The sequence below is a fragment of the Acromyrmex echinatior genome, chromosome 6 (assembly GCF_024713525.1).
Source record: "Acromyrmex echinatior isolate Ae372 chromosome 6, ASM2471352v2, whole genome shotgun sequence".
Classification (NCBI taxonomy): Eukaryota; Metazoa; Arthropoda; class Insecta; order Hymenoptera; family Formicidae; genus Acromyrmex; species Acromyrmex echinatior.
In genome coordinates this window covers 5,339,055-5,354,370 of record NC_141857.1, presented here as the reverse complement: position 1 = coordinate 5,354,370, position 15,316 = coordinate 5,339,055, and the positions used below count along the sequence as shown (strand labels likewise).

The window sequence follows — 15,316 nt, the reverse complement described above, 5'->3', positions numbered from 1 at the left end:
ATTATTCATCGTGCCGCGTCGGCGGGACCGAATGATAAAGTCCGTACGGATGATCGAGGATGCCCGGACTAATGAAGTGTATATGAAATTTGGAAAACGTACGCTCGTCCTAATTGTTATTATCGTCGCGAAAAAAAAGCTGCACCTCCCTCCCTCGACCGTAAATATCGTTGTTACGAATCTAATTGTTTAATATGAATGAAATATTTAATATGAGCTTATATGCACGTCTGCTCGTTAACTTGGAAAGATAAACGAAAAATGATAATTTCTGTCGCACAATGGCGAGCAAAGTGCGTGTTATTAAAACTTTATTTACATGCAAATTGAAGTTTTAGATAAATAGCGCTTACAAGCGGCGATATGTGAAATTTAATTCTTCCAACTTTCTTCGCGCTACACTGCATATTTCACTGGTATTAATCCTTTATTATCGCCCGCGTTATCTGCACCTGAGTAACTAAATTTTAGTGACCGCATTTCTTTTATTCGTCACTCGTAAACACGCAATTTTATCTTCTGATTTACGTGACGAACGCACGCGTAATTGATAAAAACTGTCGCGTACACTGAATTACTCAAGTGGGAGAAAAAGATCAACGTTCCATTTGTTAGACAGCTTTCTTTTCATTTGCAGAAGAAAAAAGAACGAGCATTAGCCTTTGAATGCGTATCCTTTTCTACAGCGCTAAAATGTTTTGATAATGCAGAAAAAAATCTGAGCGAGAAAAAATAAAGAAATGCAAAAAAAAAAGAGGAAGAGTAAGACAAGAAAAATTAAAGGGAAAAAGATAAAAGGGAAGTGTTGCTGTTCATTTTTCACATGATATTAATGTATCACACGTATATATATATGTGTATATATATATATGTGCGACATACGTATTATGTAACGCGGAATAGTTCGCAAAACGGCGCAAGAACGCGCTAAAATTTTCAACGATTTCGAGGAGAGACCGCATTTTCCCGTGGCGACACGAAGTTTTATAAATGTTGGAACACATTTAATGGCGAGCGGAAAAAAAAAAAGGAAGAACGACGAGTATAATAGAAAGTCGGGGAATTCGCCAGTACACGGGGCGCGCATCACGAGAGCTGCTGCAACATCTAACCCACCTACACTTCTTCAGACAGACACTTCGAGGTTATCGCGCAATGGCACGTCAGATGCAGCTGAAACGCCCGTGTGCATTGCGCACACACGCACACACGCACATACACGGTATACCGACGTATATCAGATACATCCGTCCAACACACACACACACACGCACGCACACACACACACACACACACACACACACACACACGCACACACGTAGAAAGACACACGACGTTACGTGTTACGTCTCTACACGTTACGGGGTGCCTTAGTCCAATTAATTAACACGACGGATTTTACAAGACGATGGTCCCTGTAATCGTATCTCGCACAATTTAAATGAACGTTCAACGTTTGGCGGATTTTTAATATTTTTATAAGAATACAGAATAGATCAATAAACACGAACCTATCTAAGTTCCTGTATTTTTATTATTCTTGCGGAATAGAATGCGTGCATTGTTATTTTTCACCGGGGTTATTATTTTTCTATTATTTTTCTCTTATTTCGTATTTTACCAAAAAGCAGTTGTATAAAAATATTGCGACGCATGCGAGATACAGTCGTAACAGTCGCGTACTACTAATTTATTCGCTCGCGTTGATTTCGTTGCATTTTTAAAGCGATTTTAGGTCAGATATTAAGAAACTGTATATGAATATTGTGTAGAGAATAGAATCTCACGGTACCAAAATCGGACGGTCTATCACGGCAAGCCATTTATCAATTTTTTACAGTAGATAAAATTTTATACTTATGAGATTCGAGAGCTTCGCTTCGATAGTTAAGTATCGAGACGAAATTACTGGCATCGAGGTAAAACTGTTCGTCACTCGTAGTGCGTAAAAAATCGTTGGGAAGTATCAGGCAGCGAAAGCGCAGTGCAGATCGGTAGTTCCGAATTATCGGTAGTGGAACCAACGAACGAACGAACGAGCGAGAGAGCGAGTGAGCGAACCTCTAAAAAACGCAATTTGGCGCGGCAAATTTTCGCAATGCGTTCAGCAGAGCGGTGCCATTGTCACGCGAATACGGGTATACATCACGAGACGGGTATCGTATCATATTGCCGAGAGGGAGAGAGAGAGAGAGAGATGGAATACCGAATAAAAGCTTGAAAATCGCGACGGGACGTTTCCTCCCCGTATTTTCATCCCTCTCCTCCTATCCTTTCATTCCACCTGTACTTGATGCTGATTTTTCCATTCGGACGGTAAAATACCTGGAGGCGGTGCGCGGCTGATTGCAGACGCGCGCGCGATTCAATTAACTCAACGAGGGAGAAGAGTGTCGTCGTCGTCGTGTGCATCGTACGCTATTGTATACCGGCTCACGGCGTCGCAAAACAACGTCAACCATCGGTCACGTATCTCTCAACTGTCGTCAGTATGACCGGTGCAATTTACCGCATCGCCGACGGTAAAGTGCGTACAGTCAATAAGACAGGTATTTACTGTTTGCGCCTGTAATGTTTTTACGGTTGCGGCCGATTTGCTCGTTCCCACTGTTCCCTACGTTCGTCGTGCCGTAACTCTACTGAAATGAACTGTGAAATGAAATGTGAATCCGGAATGATGATGACGATAATGATGACGAAGATAAAAATAGAGACAGAGATAAAAACGAAGACAAAGGTGAAGATGAGGAAATCGATCTGTAATCGGTACAGAAATGTGTTTCGCAAGGACTATTGGTGTCTCGGTTAACTCTCGTAATAAGAGTGCCTTTTATGATTTTACGGATACCGATCGTAAAAGCGAGGGTCCCTGAATTACGAGCGGAAACTCGAGGTTGAGTGATTTTCGTTTGCGTTGCAAAACGTGTGGTTATCGAAATGTTCGCCAGAACAGTTCTGTAAGAATCTCTTTGTAAGAATATAGCAAGCCTACGAATTAATTTTATATATATATACATACATATTTATTATTCGTATTCGCAATTAGTACTATTGAGATTACAGAAAAAATTACGATTTAGAATGCAAATTGTGAAAAAAGTTAAAATTCAATTTCGATTGTGAGCTATGTACAAGATACTAATGTTGTGTAAAAGCTTATTATCGCATAAATCCTTTAATCCTTTAATACGTTCGCGGCACAGAACGTTTCATTCAATAGACGACATCGGACGCGGGTGATAATTGACGCGTACAAGCTAAGTAGGATTTCAAAGTACAACACACGCGGATGGATGCTTTGGATGGCGAGTTATGTGTCCGACTGCCCGTATTATCCGAATTAGCCGACATAGCATACTGTGTCTCTTTGTAAGAGAGAAATGCCATTAAACTGTTATTTCCTTCTCCTCTTATTGGCCGCTGCCTTTCTCATACAATAACGCGCGTAACAAGTAATCGGGACATGCGATACAGCTAGAATCGTTTCATTAGGTATTTGTGACAAATTATTCATGCATCCAAAATTTCAAATTTGCCTGCAATTGAATCTTTGGATCAAATTGCTTGAACTATTTTCAAGCAAATCGACGTTTTATCGACGTTTTATCGACGTTGTTTCGAATTGAGAAAAAAATAACTGTGTAGTAACTTTCTCAGAGCTATCCAGAAATGTATACTTTCACTCATTGACATTTGCTTATTCCCGTACTTAACAGGTCCGAATCTAAAATTATAATTAAAATTTAATTTATTCCAATCAAGAGAAACGCTAATTTCGAATAATCTGGTTACAAATATATACCTATAACTTATTCACAATGGATTTAATATATATATTATTCCTAATCTATAATTTCTAATTGTGATATAACAGAGACGACGATATCATGGACTTTCTAACGAAACAAATGTTGAATGAAGTTCCATCGTAACATATTCATTTCAAGAGGATTATTTTGGACGTAACGCGCCAATGCACGGTCGATGTAACAAAATTAAGGTGAAATAAACCACCATCGTTTAATTTATTGCCGTATTCGGCAGAGAACCTCCCTGGCGAGCCTAATAATAGTGATGCACCCTCAGCGGCCGTCTAGGTACGGGCCTGGTTGGTGCGAGCTTACGTTGTAAATCTAGTGGGTGTTCTTGAGCTCCGGTCGGAATCCCAGAATTTCACACTGGCCTATGTAATTTTGATGTTAGTCTGGAATTACTATCGTGGTTGCCGCACGCGCGTCCGCCGTTAAGGTGACGTTTTTACTGGCATGATTCTTCTCTTTACGTATCCCCCTCTGAATTTCGAAGATGCATTTCGCCGAGAGTTCGTGGGAAATTACCGTAAATCGCGGCAATAAAGAGAAGGAATAATCCGAATGTTGATGAACGTGAAGCAAGCCCGATGTAACATAATTTACGAGTTGATAAAAAAGTTAAAAATTATTTCTCAGAACGAACGCGTAATGTTTAAACATTAACACAAAAATTGTACAAAGTTCGAAACTCTTTTATGAATAATTCGAGCACTTAAAATCTAATCTTTTAAAACACTCGTATTTACATTTTTACGTTACCGTTTCCACTTTATTAATTGAAAAGTGGGTAAATTGTTAATATTAAATCATTTTCCTCTGCAAACTCCGATCGTACAATGTATATGTTGTGCATATATTTTGTACAAATCTGTACGCTTCACGCCGTTTCCTCCGCATCTTGTGTACGATTACAAATTGCACTTGAAAGTGGTCAAACTATATCGAGGTCGATGCAAGTTTAGCTCAAGTTACCGCACCCACGTCTTTCAATAATGCATATTTCAAGTTCGCGCGGATTTGCACCGAGTTTCCAAACCATCGCTGCTCAAGACAGTTGAAATTCAACGACCAAATTCATGGATGTTAATACCGGTAAGACAGTCGAACGCATTCGACGATAATCGCAATGATTCCGAAATACGAAACCGTTCGTGGAGACCACCGGTAATCTTCGCGGGAGAATCTAAGAGACGGAAACACCCGTTCGCGTTTCGAGAAAAGGAGGAAGTACCGTTGTGTCGGCAGTGAGTGAGACACTTAAACTGCGGGTTTAATTTTCAAGATAAGATCTCCCTTTGTCGCCGCTGGCAAAGCTCTCCGTGTCACGTAAGTTCGCGGCGGCAGCCTGAAAGGCTCAAACATCCGCTTTGAGACGTTCCCGTGTGCGCAAACGCGAATGGTTCTGGACTGTGACAGATTTTGCGCCCATCTTGTTAGAACGAATCGGTGCTTGTGACTTTAAACTCGAAGGGACGAGACTACCCTACTTTGTGTGCCTCACAAAGAGGTGCTTCCACTTCGCCGATGTGGTGGCGCGCGTTTTACAGGTTTCCTCGTTTTTTTGCATCCTTCGCGGATCATGCTATTCCCCTTGACACACACACTAAGATTTTTATTTAATATACGGCACACATACGCTATCTGTCTATAATAAATATCTATAAAATAGGTTTGTCGTGTTGCTTGCACTCTTCGCTCTCTCTCTCTCTTCAACATTCGATTATATATTTATCTCGTTTGAAGTATAAACATTTTTGGAGATTTCTCTCTCTCTCAAGTAACACGAACGGAACATAATATTGGGTCATTTAAAAAGTATCCGCGGTTTTTTCATTCAAAAATTGAACAAAAAACCGCGGATACTTTTTAAATGACCTAATATATTCCATCTTTCTCATTCACGAATACTCCGATCGATAGTTTCTTGGGTATACCATGGTGAAAGAGTACTGATTAGAGATGAATTAACGTGCATGCAACACCGGGGCCCATTAAATGCGGTTTACCGAATATTACAACGTTACCATATTACTGGTTGACGTAATCGTAGAATTAATTGTGTAATTAACCCACGGAGAATTGGCCGAATCGCGTGTACATTGACAACTCGAGTGGATGAACGGATCACTTAGGCCGGTATCCGTATCCCGTATTTAGTGCTGAATGCATCTCTAATACTCTGGAATAATGTCGCACGCGATCTTTGCGCGGCGAATAATATTTTATGGCGCTAACGATACGGAATGCGAATGCACAAGGAAATAAAAAGACGATAACGTCGCCTCGCGGAGACTTTCATTCGCGGTGCGCGAAACCAAATTGCATCTCACCTTTTTTTTTCTTCACCACCATTAAGTTGCATAACTTTCACCCACCGTGTAATTTTCACAGTGACGTTAAGAGCGCTTACGCTTTTAGCGACTTATTGTTTCGCTCGTGGGAAACTTTTGCCTTTGACTTTTTTTTTTTCTTCAATTCAATAATAGAAAAAAAAGTTTTTCGATGGACTACGATCGAGACACGACGGCGATACTCGTATTATTTCGTCTCTCGTGTACGTTATTTCTGGTAGTTTTCTTTTTTCGTTTACGCTGTCTTATATGTCTTTAATTTCTAATTTCGATTGCTTTTAAATACGCCAGATACGTGTTTTACCGTCCTATCATCGATCGAATGCAAATACTGCCAAACTTACTTGGAGAGTTGGAAACAAAACTTTTGCAGCTTCGAATGAATATAACTTGGACAGAGTAGAGTTCGATCCCTCCAAAAATTATCAACTTGAATATCAAGAGAATTTAAAAGTTGCAATTATTTTTTATTATTTTCTATAATTATCGAGCTTCATTAAGATCGGGAGAAAAAAAAAGTATAAGGAAAAATAAAATAGCGGAGTAAAAACGCTGGTTAAAATCTTCAATGGAATGTGTCCTCGACGAGGCGCGCGAACACGTTGATCGACGATATACAAAAAATACAAAAAAGAAAATCGCACCATTCAGTAAAATGCAAGCAATTAGCGAGACGTTTACTTTGCGGCATAGGAGTATTTGCAAGAGAAAGAATTGCCTTAGGAGCTCTTCAAAGGTGTCCTTAATTGCGTTTATGCACGTGGCGCATCGAGACGCTTATTAACCGGTGTGCAATTTTTATCACGGCAGGAAAGATTATATGACATTTTCATATTCGCAGAAAAATAACGGCGTAACAAATCTTCCCTCGTTATCGCGATCAGCTTTACAGTTATTCCACCAGTATTGATATCTCTCCTTTGACACCGTCATTTTTTACATCAACATTTACGATCTTCTTTTTCAATTCGAATCCTTTACTTCGCTTTCGATACCAATAAAAAAAATATCGATGACACGAGTCTAGCCCTCGTAGAGGGGCCAAACACAGAGAAAAACATTCGTTCCGCGCGTAATAACTTTTCTTTTCTCCGAAACGACGAGGATGGGACATGTCTCGGGCGAACAGGTCTCAAACTTCCACCTATCTCTCATTGTAACTTTGTAAATGGTAGAGGATTTGCTCGAGTCGAGCTCGGGCAAGCTCGATTACGGGCCGCGTGCGAGCAGCGTGAGACGCGAAACTTTACGAAATTCAGCGCAAAACGCCTAGTCGCGTGGAGAGAGGTAGAAAGAGACAGAGAAGAGTTTGGAACACGTGGCACCACGTAACCAAAGCCGTACAATAGAAGTGTAACGGGAAGCACGTGCAGAGCTGTCTATAGAAACAAGGCTTAAGAACATTTTTGCACGTTCATTATTTTTAAAAAAGGTATACAATGTTATCCCCTCCTTCTTCGTAAAATAAAGTAGATATTAAATATATTATTCCAAGTGATTAATTTCATAAGTAAATTTATAATACGTATGTTTATTGTATATTTTATATATTGTAAATACAAAATATAAATGTCATAATATAAATATAAAATATAAATATAATATATACATGTCAAAATATATTAATTTATACCTTTTTTTTTTAAATTTTCAAAATACAAAGGCGTTAGATAAGCAAATCAATATGCATTTATGTGCCTGGAGAAAAATTTTAATAGTTTTATTACAATAATGAATATTTATGTGATTGATAATTAATCGAATTTGTTGAGCGAGGACACAAAAACATTCTGTTGTTCCCAAGGAGCACATATTTCGTTTCACCTTCGCGCGTAAGTACTCCAAAGAATTTCGCGAATGGGACGGAACGTGGAGGTGCGTGGTTCTTGACAAGTTTCCGAAAGTCGCCCACGAATATTCGCGCAAGAGAGCAGACAATTTCTCTCTCTCTCGCTCCATGATCTAGTATTCGTGCATGCCGGTGCGCTAGAAGTTTGATGGGTTGATACCATCAGCGCGCTGCTCTCACGTTCTCCTGCTCTCTCGCTCTCTCGCTATGCATTCCCGCGCCGAATCTAATTACTCACCGATCCACTTCGCCCTCGGTTACTTAATTTGCCTCGTTTGCGCGACACGCTCGCGTAAGCGAGGACATTTATTTGCTCGCCGAGCCCGCCTTTGTACGGAGCGTCACGGGTCTTTCTCCCGCGAAAATGTGTATTTTCGCGACCGGAGTCTTATTTATTCGTTTAAAGAAATTTAATCGAGATTGAAGGGGATAGCACTAAATATCTTCAAAATTCCAGAACAATTTATGTGATGGAGAGATAAACTCGCGCGAGCAATTCGGAGTAATCTTGGCGAGACAGCGGACAATGCGAAACGCTGTATCGGCGATACCAATTACATTCATATCCAGTAAAACCGTAACAGAGACAGAGCGATATCGCGAATGAATGGCAGCGAGCGGGGAAAGAGGCAGGTCGAAGTTTGATAGGTGGCTACGTTTCATGGCATTCCTGGCATGCATTCATCGGAGATTTCAAATGTAGGAATTTCACCGTCATTTACACGACCCGTACATTTCTCTTAATTCTATAGACCGATTGTTACATGAAACAGACACGCTGCTAAGTTCAAGATTATAAATGTATCCTCAGCCTTAATGTATCTAAGATTTATATCTGTATGAAATATACAAATTTAATTTTAAACAATAAAAAGAATGAATGGAGTGGATTCTTTCAAAAAATAATTTAATATAATTCGCGTATTTATAAATGAAAGATGGGTGACAATTAATGTAATGCGATCGAATCAATGCGACATTCATATAATTGTATGTATATTAATTCGCGTACTTGAAATTTTATCCGTCTATCACATCTGCCGTATTTATTTCCTATGTAGAATTCTTTTAGCGACATCGTCGGGAAAATTGTAGACGAAGATTACCGTTATTGTTAGCTTCTAATGCCGGTATTATCCTGGCGCGCCCAATTTTCCTCACCGCAAATATGCGCAAATGAGTCTCTTACGCGTAATCGCACGTGACGTAAGTCTTACGTAAAGCGACATTTCTGCGTATCTCCACGTCGCTGAAAATTGGCCCCGCGAATTATGCCGTTATCATGTCCAGGATATAGCATTACTCACGACGAACTAAAGTATATTTCTGTTTTCAGTCTAAGTAATTTCGAAATATTATATATGAGAAAAGCTGTAGAAGGATTTTTCCAAGATCTTTGATGTTACTTTTTTATGACGCTTCCTCGATTGTTCCCAAAAATTCAAGGAAGTCGATCAAAGATCCGCAATTGACTTTGAATATCTTTCAAATTGATACGTGATCAGCGACTCTCTGGATATTTCTCTCGTCGCGAGTGAAAGGGTGTTCTATTGTCAACGTCCTTACCGCGAATTGGGAAATAATCGTCTCCGCCTCGCCGCAGCCTTGTCCTTCGACCTCCCGGAGTAATTTTCAACGAAAGGCCGCGGCCCTTTTGCAAGCGCGACCCGCTAATTCACTCCTGGCGTGCATTACCGACGACGCGAAATAAATCTCGCCGTCTCGTTCAAACACCATTAAACGTGTACGGTGACGTCGCGATAAACGATCGCGCGTACCTACCATATAGCTTTTCCATTAATGAGGCGGATTTCGTAAGGTTCCATTCAGATGCAACGTACTTTTCTCGCAATTCGTTTCTTACGTAGAATGTTTAAAAAATAAATGACTTGAATTATTACACATTTTTTTGTAACAAATTTGATACCGACCTCTTTCTTATAGAGAAGAACAGTTATTGAAATATTTAAAAATTTAGCTACATATAAATCCGAAAATAATTTTGTTAAACTATCAAATTATGTTGGCTTAAGCTGGTAATATCAAAGTTTTTTGTAGCATTGCTCATTATGCTTGAATTTCCTACATAATTATTTTGATGGTCTAACAACATTATTTTCAGATCTGTATATATAGTATAAATTTATATTTATTTTATATATATTTCAGCAAAATCATTCTTTCCATGTAGCAAAAATTCTGCAATATATTAGAATTTATGTAATATATCGCTTGTATATAAATCATATATTTTAACAGTTTCAACGAAAATACGAAATATTACATTGAAAAAATTAAATAAAAAGTAAATTTTAATCATCATTTAATTTCACGATTGAAATACTCTCTGGAAGAGACGTACACCTATCGATTAATTAATGAATTCAAAACTGAAAATTGGCAAAGCGAGAACCAGTCGACATTGAAGGCATACTTCATTACGCGGCGTCTAATTAATAATGCGAGACGAATTTCCGAAGCAGCGATACATCCGTATTAAAATTCCTCATATTCCTTGCGTCACGCCTTGTCGCATGCACAAGTAATCTGACATTAATAACAACCTCGTCGAGAAAGATTGGACGCCGTGAAAACGACGTTGAGTATGGCGACACAGAGATACTGTTCTCTCACCTAATTTTTCTAAGGATATATATGTTTATATTAGGAGCACGAATGATTTCGCTATCTGTAATTAAGTTGCAATTATACGAGATCTCTCAATTCAACGCTACCCACATGACTCGTAACTTTGCCGACTGCTTTAAATATACATATCATACATAAACATATATAGCGATATATAACGAACAATTCATAAAGTATAAAGTAAGTTTCATTAAGCTGTGAAGTAAGCTTTGAAGTTGTTTCGTAAAAGCGTTGTAAAAAGACAGACATAAGCGAGATTTAACACGATATCAGAAAAGATATTCTATATCTCATAATAATTAAGAAGATAAAAACGTATAAAAGTATTATTATACGTGTATGTATTTTTTCTATACATATACGAGTATAGATTAATTGTAAAGTAATAAAATTTTGAAGGTATATATAAGATAAGATCAGGATAAAATAAAATATAAAGTGTGAGATGTTTTTCGCATCGTCTTCGTGTTGGAGAGAAAAAAAAAAGTTCCACGCACGGTGGTTTTCTCTCGAATAGCTTAGCATTAGCGCCAAGCCAAGCCCTTCAATTACATCTTACACGTGCTAAAACTTTTAATCAAGCCTTTTTATCCGGCGAGAGATTTTCAAGGGACCTCAGATTACGTGGCACGGCGCGTACACGCAAGGCGCTTCAAAAGGCGCGAGTCGGTCCGCTCGCATTGCTCGTTTTTCTTCTTCGGATACGCGCCGCGCGTCGAGCGTGTGAATAACTCGACATTAATTTCTTCTACGTCGGTCGGTCGGTCGGTCGGTCGGTTCGAGTATGCGGGCAGCGTACGTTACATTATACACGATCGCGCATCCTTAATTCAGTTCCCCATAAATAAGTGACTTTTTGCGACTTTGTCGTAAATAAGGTCGGCAGCGCCCCCCCCCCTCTCTCTCTCTCTCTCTGGCACTAGATATACTCCGGCTAAACTGTACTTCCTGCCAAGTCGGGATTTATGGATTACGCGGCGTTTCGGCTTAAGTTATCACGCGCTGTAAAGTCGGAGAAATATTAGTCGTTGACGGCGGATATATAGTCCGCGAGCGCGCGATGTCAGCGAGGCACTTCAAACGGTATCAAAGTTCTCACACCTTATGACGCTCGTTAAACTGACACTATCGATACACCATGTGTATCCTCTGCGATACCAATCACCAGACACACGTGCACGGACAATTTTGTGGATGTAAAGATAATTCGACGACAGCGCGTAACCGTATCAGACTTTTATTTCAGAGTTTCATGTCCCAGAACTATTATATTCTTCGACATTTAATAACTTGAATCTCTCTGAGAAACTACAGTTTCTTCGAAGTGAGAAGCAATCACCTCTATCTCTTTGATACTTTCTTGCCTTTTTATTACAAAATTTGCCTCGCGTATAATATTTTTATGAATATTTCTCTCTTCTCGATGATTTTATTAGATAATTTTTTACATGCGAAAAAATCTAACGGCAGAAAGTTAACGTATCTCTCTTAAAAATGAGAACAGATGCTCCGATCTATATAGCCGCCATAATTTGTGTTCACTTCATCGGCGTCTTTTTGGTACCTTTCGCCGGGCCATCGGGCCCTTTTATCATTCTTTTTCCGCTTGCGAGCCGTGTAATGCGAGTCGCGAATCGGCGAGCGTGACTGGCGGACTTTTGGCACGGGGATCGTAAATGGTTTACAGTCGGCGATGCGAGTCGAGGCGAAGCAGAACGAGGCGATACGAGGAGCGGCGAGGTCGTCTGCGGGGGTGGTGTGATTCCCTCGATTCCCTCCAGTCTAATTCCCTCTCTCTCGTTGAACCTCTTTGCTCTTCTCTTCCTGTAATATACGGTCTCTCTGTTTCTCTCTCTCTCTCTCCATTTCTCTCTCCGCGCCGCGGGAGTCGCTTGAAAACTCGGTCAAAGTCTCGTCGCCGCGTCGCGTCGTCTCGCTTTGGGGATTCGAAGGAAGGGTCGTTTCTCTTTCCAACCCTCTACCGCTGCGCCTCTGTCTCTGTCGCGATGCCCGTGTGTTCCGATTGTATTTCGCGTCCTCTCAAGACGACGTCGCCGGAGCCAACGTAATCAGACACGAAACCCGCCCGGTCCGATTTCGAGAACGCTCGCTCGCTTTTGGATGGGAGGACTTTTTGGGTCGCGCGTCCACGTCGTCCTTTTTCAACTCCGAACTTATCTCGTTCCGTCCTTTCTTTCTCAGGCCGATCTCTCTGGCGATCGTCCACCTAGCTACGTTTTCGCCCTGCGGCTTACAAAGAGCTGAAAAGCTCGCTTTCTTGATTTCCCATCCTCCCCGCGTTCATTCGGTTTTCCTCACGCGAAGGAATCTAGCACAGCGCATACGATTCTCCAAAATTTCCGCGGGTTTAAAATGAGAATTGCTAGCTACAACGATAATTTCTATTGATACTGAATATCTTTAAAAGAATTTAGAGCGAACTTGTGTAATTCTGTTGATTATAATTTTAAATTGTTATTAACCGAAATGATATATTATTAATTAAGATTAACAAAGAGTTTACATAACACTATAGAGGAATTGTAAGGATATAAAAATATTTCTATATTAACTGTAGACGGAATCGATTTGTCAGCGGGATTTCTGTCTGCACTTCATGTAAATCAAAGGGTTGTACTTGTATGTCGACTTTCGCGTTGGTAACGATCAATGGGAGGTAAACGTCGGGACAATGAGGGAATTAAAAACACTTGGTGCATGGATACTGGTTATTGACTTTCGAAGTCACTCTCCCTTTTTTCGATAAAGCACACAGTAAAAGCAGAGGGGTGACCGAGCAAAAAAACAGCGAAAAGAGCACTATCACTGAAACGACTAGCGGTAGGTCAGGAGCGCGAGATGCGAGATGGATACAAATCATAAAATTTGATTGGACCGACCTAGGCCGGTTGGGGAGGAGGGTAACGCCGGCTGTGTATATCCGATATATCGACTCCAACTCGCGTATCCTCCGCGTATTTCCGGCCGACCGACGAGAAGAGGGTAGGCATGTATGTGTACATGTAGGTGTGTGAAACACACGCCGATTCATTCATCCGTTTTCTCTCCTCTATTAAAAGGCACCGTGAATCTCTCTTATAATGTGGAAAAAATTGTCGGAGAGTTCCCTTATCCGATAAATTCACAATCCAGCGTAACTTAATGGGAAAAAGTTTGGAATTTTTAACTTTTTCGTGTATTTTATATTTTGTAGCTGTTAACGTAGTATTAAAAATCTAAAAGAAGCAATCTTCTCGAATTGATAATGTTGATATTAACGATATCGTACGCCGCAAAAAAAAAAAAAAAAAAAACTTGGGCAAAATTGATACACATTCATTGCCACCCACCCTATTATATTCTCTACTTATGATAACGCGTATTACGCTTTTAGCTAAGCTCCACTCTTCGAAAATTGTTCGCGCAAAGGAATCCGGATTCAGTTTCAGTCAGATGGACGCGACGGCGACGTTCGGCGTACGCTTCATTTGAATTACATGAAAATCGAGTGGGCTTCTTGAGGACCGACACGAGAGAGTCATTCGCCGCTCTCGATCGATCGACCCTGCAGATCCAAGGTGAGATTATCGCGCCTCGACCACGAATCGCCGGTACTTGAGCGATTAAGAGTATAAGAGGAGAAGAAAGAGAAAGAAAGAGAATAAAGGAGAAACGAAGACGGGTTAGGGTAGAGATAGGGTGCTTTATCCCTTTTAAAATGACAAGACGAAGCGCGAGGGAGGTATAGCTTGAGGAAGAACTAGAAGGGAGGAATCTGAAGAGCCAAACGACGGGAGATTATTCTCGACTTCTCGACAGTCGCGATGCGACAGTGGATTAGCTACCTGCTCGGCTTAACAAGGGTGAAGCGAAAATCGATTTTGTCGATAAGACCCCACCGTCTTAACAGTCTTTCTCTCTCTCTCTCTCTCTCTCTCTCTCTCTCTCTCTCTCTCTCTCTCTCTCTCTCTCGCGAAGAGGAAAAATCGGTAATAGACGAAACAGCGTCTTCGGTGCTTAGCTAACAACGTCACTGAATACCATCATGGGCCACTTCCGTATCTAATCGGAGCCTTAATTGCACCTTCCATTCATTTTTAATCTTCTACTTGAATTTATATATATATATATAAATTCAAATGCGTATTTCGTATTAATAGAACACAATCCAACATAAGTATATCATTTGAATAATATTAGACGTCTTGTTAGCGGGAAGAGCGCGAGATGTGTTTCAAATTTATGAATCTTCTAAAGATCCTTATGTGGAACGTCAGATGGGGAAACGTCAGTGCATAACAGCTTTGTAGCGATTACAAATTAATACGAATATGAGCTATCCTAGGCGCCCTAGGGGGGACGTTAGGCAGATATGGATTAAAGGTTTAATTAAACTCCCGTAATGTAGCGGAGATCTTCAAAGCGCAATTACACAAAGTGGAATTACCGTATACGTAATATTATCCGCGAATCTCGCGGTATTATCACACAGCAGGTTATAAATTATCGATCGGATAAACCGCCGTGCCGTGAAAATAATTGATAACGTCGAGATAGGGCACACGCTCTCGTACCCCGACATTTATTTATGACGTCAAAACGTTATTATGTATGTCATTACTAAATCGGTAAGTATATTGTTCCGCTTTTGGAGA

At 40.3% G+C, this 15,316-nt stretch overlaps 2 protein-coding genes across 4 annotated transcripts in view; one reads left to right on the top strand and one right to left on the bottom strand.

The window, feature by feature from the left end:
- Positions 1 to 15,316, top strand: part of Tdg (Thymine DNA glycosylase) — a 121,661-nt gene that overhangs the window by 27,858 nt on the left and 78,487 nt on the right. The gene's annotated exons all lie outside the window — the stretch shown is intronic.
- Positions 1 to 15,316, bottom strand: part of Dnmt3 (DNA methyltransferase 3) — a 134,330-nt gene that overhangs the window by 48,850 nt on the left and 70,164 nt on the right. The window lies entirely within an intron of this gene.